Source organism: Ictalurus punctatus, unplaced genomic scaffold (assembly GCF_001660625.3).
Source record: "Ictalurus punctatus breed USDA103 unplaced genomic scaffold, Coco_2.0 tig00163701, whole genome shotgun sequence".
Classification (NCBI taxonomy): domain Eukaryota; kingdom Metazoa; phylum Chordata; class Actinopteri; order Siluriformes; family Ictaluridae; genus Ictalurus; species Ictalurus punctatus.
This window is the reverse complement of record NW_026521174.1, coordinates 11,571-28,711: the sequence shown is the minus strand read 5'-3', so window position 1 is coordinate 28,711 and position 17,141 is coordinate 11,571. Positions and strand designations below refer to the sequence as shown.

The 17,141-nt window shown below is 39.6% G+C and overlaps 1 long non-coding RNA gene across 2 annotated transcripts; it reads left to right on the top strand.

The window, feature by feature from the left end:
* The first annotated feature begins 1,720 nt into the window (after nt 1-1,720).
* Nucleotides 1,721-5,575, top strand: LOC128632661 (uncharacterized). 2 transcript variants are annotated; one of them, XR_008396187.1, is made up of 3 exons: nt 1,721-2,184; nt 2,851-3,017; nt 5,056-5,575. It is a non-coding gene; the product is annotated as an uncharacterized LOC128632661 (long non-coding RNA). The 2 variants fall into 2 exon arrangements; XR_008396186.1 differs by having other exon boundaries at nt 1,733-2,184; nt 2,872-3,017; nt 5,056-5,573.
* The last annotated feature ends 11,566 nt before the right edge of the window (nt 5,576-17,141 follow it).

Sequence of the window (17,141 nt, the reverse complement as noted above, 5' to 3'; positions counted from 1 at the left end):
ATGGATTGGCCTGTCCAGGATATACTTGTGCCCGATACTCCCTGGGATAGGCGCCAGGTTCCCCGTGACCCTGAAGGATAAGTGGTATTGAAGATGGATGGATGGATGGATGGATGGATGGATATCACCTTACCTACATCATCATAGAAAAGTGTATTGTGACCTAATTTATCGCAATATCTATAACCAATTTATGGTTGTTGTTGTTTTGTTGTGTTTACATAGTTAATATTAACTAGCCTCGATAAACACAACAAAACAACAACAAATTGGAGTTGTTACTTGTAATATATGACTTATATGTAAAGAATGAAATTGCTAAATGCAAAAAAATATGTATAATAAATAATTGTAATCGTTTATACAATAACTGATATGTATATCACAGGTCACAGTGACATTGTATTGAAGATTAAGAATACTCTTTAAGGGCCATGAATGAAGGAACTAACCCTAACCCTCTGGAAATAAACTGTTCATGTGCCTGGTGTATTGGAAGTTCAAATAAAGTGTGTCCAAGCCGTGTCCAGAAAATATTATGGTCTGGGATGTATTGCCTTCATTGCTTAACTAGTCTCATGTTCATTGAGAACACATTAAAAAGACCAAATCAGCAGCTGATTTTATCATATGCATGTGAGGAAACCATGTCCTGCGCTGTGGTTATCTTCTTTAAACATCATTGTAGCCAAGCCTTCATATTCCTACACCTGAGTTTACAAAAAAAAAACAAAAAAAAAACATTATATCTTGGTAACTATAACACCAGTCGCATACAAACTAGTAAATTATGTGCCCTTTGTGCTTGTGCTGCTGGATCTTCGATACGAAGGTAAGAAGGTACTGACTTCATATACTGGATAGATAGTGTGGAAACTGAACTGTCACACAGCTGTACAGATCCTACAGATATATTTTTCATTAGACCTCACTAGTCTTAAGGAATGAATCTCACAAGTTTCTTCTAGTGCACTAAGTAGTACTCTACATACAAAGCCAAGCTTTTCTATAGACTCTAAAGAGATGTGACTTGATAATGAGACCTCTCTGTGCTGATGATTATGATAAAGTCCAAGATAATGATGTGTGCTTTGTATTTAAAAAATGACACAGGAAAATTAGTGTCCATGTCTTTTATCAATAATAATAATAATAATAATAATAATAATAATAATAATTGCAAGCATAGTGAAATCAATGGTATTATTCTACCCAACCATTTGTCACTATATTTTTACTTTACTATATCCTGGCCGGAGTTTACTTTTGATTAAAGGAGTGCTATGCAGCAGTGAGAACAGTGTCGAGAAGCACCTGGAGATGGGGAAGAAGCTCCTGGCTGCCGGACAGCTGGCCGACGCACTTTCCCATTTCCACGCAGGAGTCGGTGAGCTTTTCTCAGAAAGTCACCAGCAATCATTTCTTTATTTCTGCAAAAAAAAATATTCTGTCTGAATCTTAACCGACCACTTTCTGACATCCGTGTGTAGACGGTGACCCGAAAAAATACTTGGCCTACTACAGAAGAGCCACCGTCTACCTGGCCACGGACAAGTCTAAATCCGCTTTACCGGATCTAAGCAAAGTCATCGAGTGTCATGATTTCCCCTTGAAGCAGCGTGCTCTAAGCGCGAATGCGCGAGCACCTGCTTTTCCGTTGTTCACAGTAGTGACATCTGGACACGTGTGTTTTGTTTATGTTTCTGTCACGTCTCCTCCCTGTTCTGTCATTGGCTGGGATTTCACGTGTGTCTGTATTTTGCCCTCAGCAAGTTTAGAGGCTGATCAGTTTAGACGCTGATCATGTCCACATATATACCGCGCGCCTCCCAGCACACAACGCGGAAGATTATCCTAGAGTTAGATTGGTTTGTTTAGTAGTCATAGTCACGGTCCATGTTTAGAGTTCGTTCACGCTGGATTATCCGCTCCCAGTTCCTCGTCATAGTTCATGTTTCTCGTTTAGTTTATCGACCCTGTTTTCCGTGACACGACCTTGATTCATGTTTAACCCTGTGTATGCCTGTTTGCCGATCGCCTGACCTTCGCCTGTTTTGGATTATGTTTTGGATTTGTCTGCCTGTCTCTCTTTTAAAATAAACAACTGTTCATACTGCAATTGCATCCGTCCTATCTCCGCTCCGTCACGATACGTGACATCGAGTTAAACCTGATTTCACATCGGTGAGTTTTACTCCATGATAAGACATGAAAAGAAGATTGACATGCATCATGTTGAAAAGAGTTGGTGGTAACAGGTGATTTGTCACAGGCAAGACTTCAGAGAGGGAGCCTACTGTAACTCTTTGACTTGTCATTAAAGGAAAATTAAGTCATTAAAGGAAAATTAAGTCATTAAAGGAAAAATCCACCATGAACAACTTGCATATTGATCTTTATAATTAACAGGTGGCATCCAGGATTCATTTTGTAGTGAAAATTTTGAGTTTACTTTTTTAGTTTAGACTTCTTTCATTGACCTGTTGGTCATTTTTCACTTTGGTTTCTTGTATTGCCCACAATCAAGTTTGACAACATGCTAATATTGGTGACAGTAAAATTGCTATCTGTAGATTTCCCCCTGAGCTCCCTCCCCATAAAGAGTCTAGTTTCTAATCATCCCTAATCAAGCACAGCTTCATACGAGTCTTTATTAGCTGAATTAACTGCCGTAGATGGCCTAGACTAAATTAGAGCTGGGACTGATCCCCTGAATCAGAGTTCATCACATCTATGCAGCCATTAAGGACTTTGAAAGTGCTAAGGAGTACAGCGAGAATGACTGTCACCTACCCTTTGGCTTCTTAGGTTGATATTGAAGTGTGTCATGTTTTAATGTGTTCTAAACAGCTGGGCTTGTGTGAACACTAGGATAGCCCAGAAGAAGCTCATTAAAGCCTACAGGAAGTTCTCACAGCAGTGACACCCAGACAACGTCCAGGATCCTGAAGAGAAGAACAAGGCTGAGAAGAAGTTCATAGACATCGCACAGGCCAAGGAAGTGCTCACTGAGCCAGGTAAACCCTCAATCAGTTTTGTCTGCTAATATAAAAATACCAAGCTAAGCCGTTTTTTGATGTTGGTTTTTGTGTCCCATGCTTGAATAGTTTTACATAGATGAGGAATACAGTATATAAGTATGTAAGTACAGCTGCAGATAAAGAAGGATGAATCAGATTGGAATTCAGATCAAATTAACAGAAATTATGGTTGTGACTTGGTGATTAGTGGGGATGTTGAACACAGTCTGTGATATGTTTTTGATTTTTTTGCTAATACAGATCTGCCAAAATAACTAACAGTCAAAGAGAAATAAACATGCATTTTGTTGGAAAGGACGGATCGGATCCATGCTTGCAGCATAAACGGTTAATTGTATTGGTTGAACTGATATTTAACTGTAATCTGCAGAAATATTATGATATCATATATAGGGAAATTACCCAGCGGTGGGTGGAGACAGACACACGGGAGGCCGTCGTAACGTTAACAAGTGAGATTTATTTTTATTTTTATTTATAACGTTCTGGAGTGTGTGTGTGTGTGCTCGCGTGTGGGCGTGACAGCGTGTGGTGAGAGGTCAGTGTATTGCGGGGTTGCCAGAGTCGCTCCGGGGCTTTCCGGTGAAACAGGGGCTCTTCTCAGACGTCAGGCAACGCCGCGTTTGTAGCTAGGGACAAACAATACAAACAATACAAACAATACAAACAATACAAACAATACAAACAATACAAACAATACAGATAACTGGCAGTAATCCAGGCACACTTCATGTGAGAGAATTCTCTCCTTTCGAGCGGAAAAGCGGCCTTTTATACTCTCCCTTCGTCTGCTGGATGGTGGAATTTTCACGTGCGGCGCGCCATTCATCACCAGAGGGTGTGTCTGCGGCTCCGCCCCACCTCCACGTGCTTTCCGACTGTCCAAAACATTGAAGCGGGGCTGTCTCTTCAGCGCCAGCGCGGCAGTCGCGGGAGGAGCGATTTTAGTTCCTTGTGCGCCGGCTGTCGGTCTGTCGCGACACATACAGTATAAGTTTACTTTATACAGTTATTACAAAATTAACATAAGTGTATGTCAGGCCTGCATGTATTGTTAGTATTTTTAGAACAATTATGAACTCTAATTGCAAGCATAATTAGACCATGTGATACTGCATGCACTATGGCTGACTGGTGATCACGTTTGCCTCACACCTCAAGGGTTAGGGGTTCGATTCTCGCCTCTGCCCTGTGTGCACAGAGTTTGCATGTTCTCCTCGTGCTTTGGGGGTTTCCTCTGGATACTCCGGGTCCCCCCGCCCAGTCCAGAGAAATGTGTTGTAACCTGATTGGCATCTCTAAATTGTCCGTAGTGTGTGAATGGGTGTGTGTGTGTGCAATTGCGCACTGCGTTGGTTTGGCATCCCAGCCCAGACTCTAGGCTCCCCGCCACCCTGTGTAGGATAAGGGGTACAGACAATGGACGGCTGGCTGATTCTGACCTTAATAAAATATATTGACTGTTGATTAACACTTTCTTGTTTGTATGTCTGTAAAATGAATTTTCCTTTCATTTTAGTAATTAAAAAGTACAGCCTACAATACTGAAAAGAAAATTTAATGGTGGGTCACTGCAAATCCTATTCTTTTATTATTATACTGACATTGCAGAATTTCCAGAGGTCCAGACAGACTTTAATTTTTTTGGGCAGCATGTAGACTAAATGTCAAGGTGCATCGATCAACAGTATATTAGATTGGATGTAATGGTATTGTTTTTCCCCAGATGGAACGGTTAAAAAAATTAATCAATCACTGGTTCGGTGTGAGGGTTATAAATAATTAACCTCTTGTAGAAGTGAATGTGTCGTTCATGTACCACATTCTTTGAGAATTGGCTAATTTTATTCCTGTTTGGCTTGAGCACTTTGAAATAGCAGAAAAGCAGTTTTCAGGTGTCTCCTATATCACTGTAAAAGGGGGAAAACTGTAGCTGCTTGCACCTCTGGTAATATAAAACACGAGTCTCGAAAGATGCTGGTATATCTGACACCTTTTCTCTGTTCTTGTGCAGAAACGAGGAGTTCATTTGACAAGGGTGAAGACCCAATGGACCCTGAGAGCAAGCACGGAGAAGGCCATCACCATTTCCACGGGGCCTGGGAGAGTTTCCAGGGCTTTAACCCTTTTGGCTCTGGACTGTTCAATTTTAAATTCAACTTTAACTAAGATCATCCAGGAGGACATCAGTCTGATCTGAATATATAGCATCAGGCATCCAGCGAGAAGTGTAACCTGTTGAACCTGTTTGACACTAACTGCCATAGATGTGGCTACAGAAGCCACTGTGGCATGAAGATGCATCATATGCTGTTGAATATTCTCAGACTTGCCAAGCTGAGCTAAGTGGTATTACATAAAGTAATTATTTCAGGGACCATCAGAGTGTGGGGGTTCATTCCCAAGCAACCAACTATCCTAAAACTATTGTGTGTGTGTGTGTGTGTGTGTGTGTGTGTGTGTGTGTGTGTGTGTATAGGAGACTGCACTATTTTTCTATCAGTTAAATAATGCTGCATTGTAAATACACAATTAAATATATTACGTATTTAATTAAAAAGAAAGTGACATTATTCTCCGATTTCGCTGTTGTAATGCAAATCACTATTGGAGGATTCCTTTAGTTGAACTTTTCATTTTGTATAGCACTTACAGACATCGTCACAAAGCATCTGGACTGACAGATGTAGATTTAGATCCCTATCGAGCAAGCTGGAGGTGAAAAACTCCCCGAGACATCATGAAGAAGAAACCTAAGAGAGGAAGCAAACTCAAAAGGGTCCTGTTGACACTGGATAGTGGGATTACAAATCATTACCAGTATGCAGATGTAATAGAGGAAAAGGCAAACAAATGTGTTTGTGTCTACATCCTAGGATGAGTACAGCAGCAGTTTTTAGCAAGCACAAATCTGCACTATCAAGTGTTTTCTGGTTTCTAGCTTATTGTGAAATCAGACTACTGATTATACCTTGCTCTTGAAGCTAGCCCTTTGTGCACAAAAATGTAAATAATAAAGAGTAGGTGGAACAGGTAGAATCACTATCATCAGGGAGAGCAGATTAATATCTGTACACGTTGATGCAATAACATAACTCCAGACATAGCAGACGACCACTGATGAATGATAAACATTTTATTCCTGAGAAAATTCACATCCTTCCACTTCCAAGCTTAAAAAGAAGAAGAAAAAAAAACCCAGATCAGCATGGAGTGTCACAAACACAGCATGGCTTTTTCACTTTAAAGGGCTTGAAATCAAATGGAAACACAGGAATAATTCATGATGTGGATAAATAAATTGAACATCTTGTGCATGTGTTGGGGTTACTTTTACACATATTCCCCCACTCGGACATCCTCTCTGATTTGTTCAATCATATTGTAATGATTTTCCATTTCCTCTTCACTGTAATGGAGGAATAACAAGTTACACATGATACAAAAATCATGTACAACTTGATTAATATTTCACTTAAACCTCCCCTTTTGTGTAAACATCTAACAGTGATGCAACAGACAAACTCCTCGTGAGCTTATAGTGTTGAATGATTCAAGAATGTATCGTAAGAAATTACTGAGGAATGTGCAGATGCATTTTCCCTAGATACTCAACAGTGCAATTTTCCAAAACTGACCATAAGATGACAACAAAACACAATCCTTAACCTTTCCTTCCTAAGAGACTTGGCATTATTTTATGTGCAGCAGAGCAGACATATAACACAAAGAAAAAAGGTTAAATATACACAGTTTGAATCTTTTGAATATTACTGGTTCACTACAGACAAGGTGTTCTGGCTTCTTTACCTTCAGTTCTGTTACAAAAGGATTAGTCTTACATGTTCTGATAGAAAGTGTGACCTATTGTACCTTTAAAATATAGACTTCAGCCATCAAGATTCATAAATAGAAAACTGAAATGTTTTTAAAATGTCTCTTTTCTTCCTCTTCTGCGGAGTTCGAGGCCAGTGTAATATGTCCTGGTTCAGTTTGTGGATCTCTCTGTGCACTTGTAGAGCTATACAAGAGGGTTTTAGTTGCAAACGTCACTCTTTCCTCTCAAAAGGTGCTAAAGTTCATCACGACGGCTGCCTGTAGAAACTGACAAATCACACTTCTGAAAATAGCTGCAATGTTACCATGATGCATGGAGGACACATTTTGAAAAGTAACGTGCAGCTAAATACATACCAAAGTTACAGCATTTTGGTCATGAAAGGAGGAGATGTTAGATCTGGCTCACCTGTACACTGTGTCTGTGGGGCAGATGACTTTGTGCTCTCTTTCTGACCTTTGACCTGCTTCAGGAGCTGCTTGATCTCACTATCGTATCTGGACCACTCGGGCACAATCCGTTTGGCGGCACTCAGCTTCGGCTCTTTGGTCTTTGGATTATTACACTACAGAGACTTGCCAGACAGAGCAGTTTCATCAGGCACTGCACAAAAACTCAATAATGCCAGCTACAGAGAGGGCATATAGAGCCTTCTTTAATATCCTGGCTGGAGAAAAACTATTTTACCTTGTGTTTTGGCCATGTGCTGAAATTGTTCTTGTAACATTTGGAGCAGTGGGTCATATGAAGTCAAACTAGTGATTTAGAGCCAAGCAAACAAAGCTTGTTCAAGTATAAAACACCACTAGACCAGTGGTTCATCTATCAAAGTGTGCATACATGTTCATAGAAAGCGCAAGTACACACAAGAAAATTTTCTATCTTTGTATGCTTGTATCTTTCTCATTTGTAAGTCGCTTTGGATAAAAGCGTCTGCTAAGTGAATGAATGTGAATATATATATATATATATATATATATATAATATATATATATATATATTCTGTAGAGATATATATATATAATATTTGTATCGTTTATAATGTTTTTACATATCATATCATTGTGTAATATGTATCATCAGTATTATTCTGTATATACATATATATATATCTCTTTTATATATATATATGTATTTATATATTGTCTATATGTCTGTTACATGTTTATAGTTATGTGTATCGTCTATTCTGATCTCTTTTATAATACATCACATATTAATCAGTCTACGTATGCGTCATTATCTATTTATATTCACATGTCGGTCGCTGTCACTCTGTATCATGTGTAGTATCATGTTCTCAACAATACTTGTAGCTAGTGTTTCATAGATAATACGCTTTTACACTCCAGGTAGAGTGGCATAGCGCTTGGTATTGATGTTATGCGATGCACATTGTGACGACAGCTGTGGTCAGTTACTCGTTACCACATTATAATATAAGTATGCATACAGAAAAGAAGGACAAAAATACACGTATACATAGAAGCATGTACTACAGCTGAGCATCGTGACGAAAAAGTGTCTTTCACACGAACAGCTCAGAATGTGGTGGCTTTAGCCTGTGTTCGCGTCGTTCAGGTGTTAGAGCGTTTAACCGCCGAAGCCGTACAGAGTGCGTCCCTGGCGTTTCAGGGCGTACACCACATCCATGGCGGTCACGGTCTTTCTCTTGGCATGCTCGGTGTAGGTGACGGCGTCGCGGATCACGTTCTCCAGAAACACTTCAGCACACCGCGAGTCTCTTCATAGATCAGACCAGAAATACGCTTTACACCACCACGGCGAGCCAGACGGCGAATAGCCGGCTTGGTGATCCCCTGGATGTTATCGCGAAGCACCTTGCGGTGATGCTTAGCGCCTCCTTTGCCGAGTCCCTTACCACCCTATATGACAAAGTCATATTCAGAAAGAAAGAAAAAAAAAACTTACATAGTCAAGGTACAATTACACGAAAAAAGTGTCCCACACTGAATAGTCTTTAAACTAAGATGTGCTGCTTTTTAATCTTCTTAGCTCTTTTTGAATGTCTTTGAGAACAACATCACTGGATATAAACGTTTGATTTATAGTCATTCTGGCTCTTGTTTTCCAGAGTTTAGATTTAGTCAAACATATTATGAACCAAATGAAGTCATGCTGAGTCTTGCTACAATTTTCTTTAAAAATGCCATAGAAAATTGAGTTCATATTTATTTCTATATTGAGACCAACGATTTTTAATTTAGCCCATGTTTCTTTAAAGCGATAACACTCTAACAGGAAATGTTCGAGTGTTTCCTCTTCATTACAGTTAGGCATCAGGCATCTACTGGTTTTTACAAAACAGCTCCATTTAACACTGGCTCTTACTGGGAGCCTTCTTACAGCGACTAAACAAGTTGTATCTCTCAGGTGTTCCGATAGGATTTTATTCTGTAAGTTTTGGAGACATTCTTTGTTTTGGTCTTCCTCCAAATTTCTGAAAGCCACAGGGTTACTATAAACTCGATCAACAATTAAAAGATATATTTCTTTGCTCGAGTCTTCCACCCAATCGATGTTTAGATCTTTAAATTTGTTAGTGAAGTCGGAAAACATCAGCTTATAATATGGAATTCCTTTCCTCGATGGACCTTGCTGCGGGGGTTTCCTCCGGGTACTCCGGTTTCCTCCCCCAGTCCAAACACATGCATGGTAGGCTGATTGGCATGTGCAACAACTAATCGATAATAATCAATTATGAAAACCTTCGGCAATGAATGCCATTATCGATTAATTAGTCTGCTGACGTCACGGGTGGCGTTTACGTATGATGTCGCTTTCATGAAAACACAGGTGCAAAACAGATAACCTGGCGGTAAAAAAAAGTGTGCATCCCAAGTCATCTAAGGCGTGGGAGCATTTTACATTAAATGCAGCAAAGAAGATGGTAATGTGCATGTTCTTCAAAGTGGAGTTTGTGTGACGCGGGACTACCACAGTGATGTACGAGCACATGAAACGAAAACACGTTGGTGTCACGGACGAAGGTGGAACATCAGCACGGTAAGCAAAAACCTGAGTATATCCACATTATATGAAGATGTGAAAATGGTATAGTCTAGTTTAATTCCATGCTATTGTGTAAAAAGCTTTGTTTACTAACTTCGGGACAGTCACACTAGATGTATTTTGTCTCGAGCATCAGGTTGTGCAGCATATTGATGGATTAAAATCGCGCTACCACAGAAACAGGTTCAGTTAAACACGGTGTGAACAAAGTCAAGCAGTGAATGTAAAGGCAGCTGATAACAGCAGCAGTAAAAGATTTTGTAGTCACTGTAGTGGTTTTCATCGAATGCTTATGTGTTAGTGTATAATTGTTCCTGTCCTTTTAAACAAGCCTGTTAGCTTGCTGCGTTTCTCTGTGTGTCTGCTACAGTTAACTTTGATCTGTGTTTCAAATGCCATCTACTGCGGCTCTACTATGTTATATACATTAACAGAATGAATTTATATTTGAGATATTTTTGGTTTATATTGTCACATCTGAAGTACAGCATGTCTGTGTAAAAGAAATTTAACAAAAATTGTATTAATTATATATTATTTAGATTTCTTATATTAATCACGGTTGCCATCAGCAATTAACATTCTAAACAATGAAAATATTAATTTACATATAAATTGCTTCTTGCATACTCAATTGCTGTTTTTTTAATTTATTTATTTCAGAAAGAAACAGCTCTCCATGAGTGAATTTGTTCGGAGGAGAAATCCCCCATGCACTAAAACAAAATTTTTACCTTTGTTTTTGATTATTTATAGTTTGGGTATTATTTAAAGTTTTGCTGCTTAAAACTGGACAAACTGTAGACAAATGACCAACATTTGAAAGGTTTAAATGTAAAAATGAAAGATTATATTAGTAAAACTGTATGTGCCTTTTGCATTTTTTTAAAAGTCCAAACACAAATACCCTGAGGGTATTGGGGGTTTATTTTATTATAATAAACAAAATCTAATTGAAAAAAAAGTTTAGTTAAAAAAAAAATCAGATTAATAAGAAAAAATAATCGTCCGATTAATCAATTATAAAAATAATCGTTAGTTGCAGCCCTACAATAATTAAAGAACAATACATCATACTTTTTATGAGCCTGTGAATATAAACCTGCAATTCCCTTCAAGCCATCATTACTGTATGAGTTGATCTTACAGAAAATTAAACCGCACCCATTATGGCTTTGAAACGTGCCTAATTTTGTTATAAAAAGGTCTTGTACAATAGATTTATATGCATCCAAGGTTATATATATATATATATATAGGGTGAGGGTTTAATGTCATCATGATTTAAATTGCAACATTACCTTTTTTCAACCCAGCGTCAAAAACGACCCGTTAAATGATTCATTCTAAAAGATTCACTCTAAAGTCCTCCTTTCAGAGAGCATACGCTGTTCTGATTGGTCAGGTGTCCCAGTCTGTTGTGATTGGTCTACCGCTGTCAGCGTGTCGAAAAGGAAACGCCCACTACCATAACGAGTTTCAGCTCAGTCTGTTCCCGAGCAGCCGATGAAGACCAGATCCAGGGATTTTTATTACAAACCTATGTAGGTTAGTACAGGAAGTAAGTCTGGAATTACTAACGACTCGTTTCAGCTCTTGAGAATCGGTTCCTTCTTTTGTGGGTTAATAAACCCGTTTGTCGTTCGCTTTGATTTTTGAAACTTTTAAATATAATAGGTGCACTTTAAAATAAAAAAAGAATCAGGACTTATAAAAAGGTACATCTTACATACTGTACAAACCATATATTCAGCAGAAACTTTTTGTTTCAAAGTAACTGACAGGTGATGAACGTTTAGCACATAGTTGGAGGGATATTAGTGATTATGGATCTTCGGGAACCAAACAGGATTTGAACTCGCAGTCGTTCAGGCCACATGCTTGGTCAAACTGCAGATTTGCAGTGTCAGTGTTGTGAAGACTATTGTTACTTGTTACTGGTACTCAGCTGTTGTCAGAAACACTAGACTGGCTCATGCTGGAGTCAAAATTGAAAGAGTAAAGGCTCACAGGGACAAAACCGTTTAACGTCCTTTTAACTGCACGGATATTTAATCTAAAAGTTACCAGGCAACTTGACAACATTCTGCAAGGCAACCCAGTTTGAGGAAGGGCATTACTGTTTGCTCAAACCTTTTGTAGCGTTGAACTACATCATAATGACTAAACTGTAAGGAGAAGTGCAGAGAAGCAGAGCTCTAGCACATTTAATTAATGTCATGTCATGCAGAGCTGATGGAATAGTAACTTTGACATTTGAATGTTTCCCGCTCATGTTCACAAAGCTCCAGCCCAGGATCTATGGTTGCCCATAGAGTGTCTCTAAAATGATTGACAGGAGGCACATCCAAACACAAACAAGCTTTCCAGACCAGAAGTCTTTTTTTAAACAGGTTTTCTAAGTGACTTGATGCACTTTTGCTAAGGCCACAACTTAATCCATTATTTTTATCATGTTTTACATATCTCCAAGGTTATTTGTACAAGTGAAAAATAAATAAATAAATAAAATTATTGCACCTTTTAAAGGAAGATGAACAATGCGCTCATTTTTTTTACTTTACAGTCCCCACAAAACAACTTTGAGAGCTGTGATTTGATTCTGTATGACGACGTATTTCTTTTTGAAACAGGAAATAAGAGTGGTGGCATGTTGAAGTGTTACACAACAGCTAACAGTGTTTGGGATACGCCCAGCTCTGAAGAACATTGATGCTAATGAGCTGCTACTGTTGAGCAAGACCCGCCTCAAGACCCACACATTCCTACACATTCTAGAGAGCATTTAATTGGACAAACACAAGTCTGGTGCATGCTGAAGCATTAATATTGTATCATTTTTCCCCAGAAGTGACTTTTTAATTTTTTTTTTAACTATGGTATTGGAGGCCATAACAGATACAAAAACATCTCGAAACACCAGTTTTGATTTCAGGAGCAGCAATTTAAAGACTTTACCAGAACAATCCAGAAAATATATGAAAGATAAAAATATGATGATTGTATAGCCAAAATCAAAAAAGAATGCAAACAAGTATAAAATTAAATTCATTTGACCTGAAATGTGAACAGAACTTCCATCCAAGCCCTAAAACTAGATAAAGAGAACCCAATTAAACAAATGCATTATAGTTTTCACATTTATTCACTGAGCACAATTACCCAACATTAAACACCTTTGCTGAAAAAAGTATGTAAACTTTTGATTTCAGTAACCGGTGTGAGACGTTCGAGCAGCAATAACTTGAAGCAAACATTTCCGATGACTCACTCAATCCTGCACAATGGGTTTGAGGAATTTTGGCTCACTCCTCCTGCTTCAACTCAATGATGCCGGCAGACTTCTTTGCACGAACTGCTCTTTTTAGGTCCTCCACAACATTTCTATTGGGTTAAGGTCTGACTTGGCCATTCCAAAATGTTCAATTTCTTCTGCTTTAACCATTTCTCTGTAGACGTACTTGTGTGCTTAAGGTTGTTGTCTCTGCTGCAAGGCCCACTTACTGTTAAGCTTGAGTTCACAGACAGATACCCTGACATTCTCCTGGTACAATCTAGGATTCATAGGTCCATCAATAATCGCCAGCTGGTTCGGACCCAAAGGAGCCCCAAACCATAATGCTGCCACCCCCATGCTTCACGGTTGGGATGAAGTTCTTATGTTGGGATGCTATTTTCGGTTTGTATCGAACAATGATTTTCAATTAAAGCAAGAAGTTCTATTTTGGACTCATCTGTCCACAGAACATTCTTCCAGTAGGCTCCTGGCATTTCCACATGGTTGTGAGCAAACTTCAGACAGGCAGCAGTGTTCTTTTATGGAAAGTAGTGGCCTGTAGGTTCTCAGATGTTACCCTGGGGTCCTATATGACTTACTGTGATATTACTCACCACACCCTTGGAGTAATCTTTTTTGCTGGACGCCCAGTCCTTGGGAGAGTAACAGTGGTGCTGAATTTCCTGCATCTGTATGTCATTTACCTCACAGTGGATTGGTGGAAGCCAAACTCTTTAGAAATGGCTCTGTAATCCTTTCCAAGCCGGTGAGCATTGACAACTCTCTTTTTCTGAGGTCCTCAGGAATGTCCTTTGATCGAGGCAAGGCACACTTCCATAAACCTGTGAGGTGAAGACCAGACTTTGAAGGTGAAGACCCAAGTTAATGTCCTTGAAACATGGGCGGGCCTAATTGCCATTCCCTTGATTGAAACGCCTGACTTCAATCAGCCCCATTTAAATGAACTCGTACTCCTAGACTTCACATTCCTTCTCCTACAAAGATATTTAACTCTGGATCATTTTTGCTTAATAAATAACTGTAAAAACTACTGTTTTTTTTTTTTTTGCATCTGTTGTTAACCGGGTTCTCTTTTACCTAGTTTAAGGACTTAGATGAAGATCTGATCAGGTTTCAGGTCAAATGTATGGAGAAATACAGAAAACTGTAAACGTTAAACTTTCTAGCCGCACAGTAGCTGTAGATCAAATGAGTCATATTTGCTTGCAGTCGCTCACGTTTTTGTGGTAGGAAATCGTGTTATTGACACAGAGCTGTCGATGCATGTATGTTTAGACAGGCATGGGCAAACTACGGCCTGAGGGCCATATACGGCCCGTTGGGATTTTTAATCCGGCTTTAATCCGAACTTGTCCAAATTATATTATTAAACCTCAGTGTGGTGTATTACTCTCTACTTCACTTTTTCGCTTTGCCCTTTGAGCCCTTCTGTAAAAATGAGTGGACCAAAGAAAAGAAAAGTGGACAGTGAGTGCCGAGTGTTTAATAAGGAGTGGACAACAAAATATTTTTCCACTGAAGTCCGATCAATGGTTGTATGCCTGATATGCCAAGAAACTGTTGCGGTTTTCAAAGAATACAATATCAAGCCGTCACTTTGCCACGAAGCATGCCAACTATGCTAGCAAGCAGTCAACGCAAGAACGGGCGGCTACGGCTCAGAGGTTGATGGATAATTTACAGACTCAGCAAAAAAATTTTCACCGACAAGCTGCGATTCAGGAGTCAAGTACCAAGGAAAGTGTTTTGCTGGCATTCAAATTAGCAAAGGCTAGCAAGCCTTTCTCCGAAGGCGAGTTTTTGAAAGAATGCATGGTAGAGACAGCAGGTCTCCTGTGTCCGGAGAGCAAAGGCAATTTTGAAAAAATCAGTTCATCACACAGGACTGTGACTCGCCGTGTGGAACTAATTGACGAAGATATCACCAGCGAATTGAACAAAAAGGCGGAGTCTTTAAGTTATATTCACGAGCACTGGATGAAAGTAACGACATAAAAGACACTGCTCAGCTCCTAATTTTATCCTGAGGGATTAACGACAGTTTTGAGATAACGGAGGAGTTTTTGACCATGGAGTCCCTGAAAGGAAAAAGACGGGGAGAGGACTTGTATAACCAGGTGTCTGCTGTCATCGAGAGAATGAAGATACCTTGGAGTAAACTTGCCAATGTCACCACGGATGGATCCGCAAATTTAACTGGAAAAAACGTTGGGGTGTTGAAAAGAATCCAGGACAAAGTGAAGGAGGAAAACCCTGAGCAGGATGTTATTTTCCTTCACTGGAATCTCTGAATTCATCAGGAATCTCTGTGTAAGTCTATATTGCAGCTTAATCATGTCGTGAATCCGGTCATAAAACTTGTTAACTTTATACGAGCAAGGGGACTTCAGCATCGTCAGTTTCTTACGTTCCTGGAGGAAACTGATGCGGATCACCAGGACTCCTCTACCACTCTCGTGTCCGCTGGTTAAGTTTGGGAAAAGTGTTTCAACGAGTGTGGGAGCTAAAAGAGGAAGTTATCGCATTTTTGGAGTTATTTTGGAAATCCGACGAATTTCCTGAGCTAAGCGACAACAACTGGCTTTGCTGACTTTGCGTTTGCTGTGGACACACACGAATGAGCTGAACGTCAAGCTACAGGGGAAAGAGCAGTTTGTGCACGACATGTACACAAATGTTAGAGCCTTCAAATCCAAGCTGACTTTATTCTCCAGTCAAATTTCAAACAAATCTCTCTTCTCATTCCCCCACACTAGCCATGGAGAAAGAGGCGTCCCGAAACGTGAAGAAATACAGATCACTGGGCGACCTGCACAGAGAATTCTGCCGTCGGTTCAGCTGGTGTCCTGTCCCCTGTCACAAGACCCTGAAACAGCACCACAGGAGCTGCAATTGGTACTGATCGATCTTCAGTCTGACTATCCGTCTTAAAGGAGAAGTTCAACTCTCTTAAACTGAATGACTTTTATGCTTCACTTAATGAAGAGGACGTTTCCAAACCTCCAGAGGACGGCACAGAAGATGCTGACATGGTTTGGCTCGACCTATGTATGTGAGCAGACATTCAGCGTCATGAACATCAACAAAGCCCCTCACAGATCCAGGTTAACTGACCAACACCTCGGATCTATCCTGAGAATTGCCACAACAAAACTAACTCCAGAGTTGATGCACTGGCAAAAAAGGGAGATCAACAACACTGTTCCCTCTGAAACTGGATGCGGGTTTCTCTACTGTGTTATCAAATTGATGCATTTTCAAAAACAATTGGTACAATGAGCCTTGCATATTCATGCTTTGCTACCTGTTAAAGGCCAAATCCTTTCATGTAATGGCTTTTACATGTCATTTATATTAGTTCACACAAACACTCCATCCGTCTGTTCCTGGCCCGGCCCCTCTGTCAAATTGTAGAACCCATTGTGGCCTGCGAGTGTCGTGAATAAAATCAACCTTTTAGCCTAGGTCAAAAACTTCAGAGACAGAGAGTTTAGTAGATGTCAAAAAGTAAATAAACTTTATTGGAAATCAATAAAGTGTGACAGTCTGCAGAGTGTCCGGATTATGCATACACAAACATGTCTTTATATACCTATCTCCACAGCATAGTCTCTGTAGGTAAGGTTTTGCTTTTCCTCGTTGAAAATAGACCAATCTTCTTTTGCCACAATTAAATATTCATGTCTATGCGTTATCTTAAATTTGTGGAACATGCGCAGTTAGTTGTTTTTATTGAAAAGGTTTCATGAGCACAAGGTTTCTTTTACAAAAAAAGGTTTCACACAGGCTTGTGTGTCTTTACCTTGACTCCCTTCTTAGGCCTCAATGAGCATCTGTCTGTCTCTATCGGTTTTCCCCGCTGATATCTACCTCCTTTCCCGAGGCCCTCTCTAATTTCTCTAATCTCTTTTAATCCCTACTTTGTATCTGC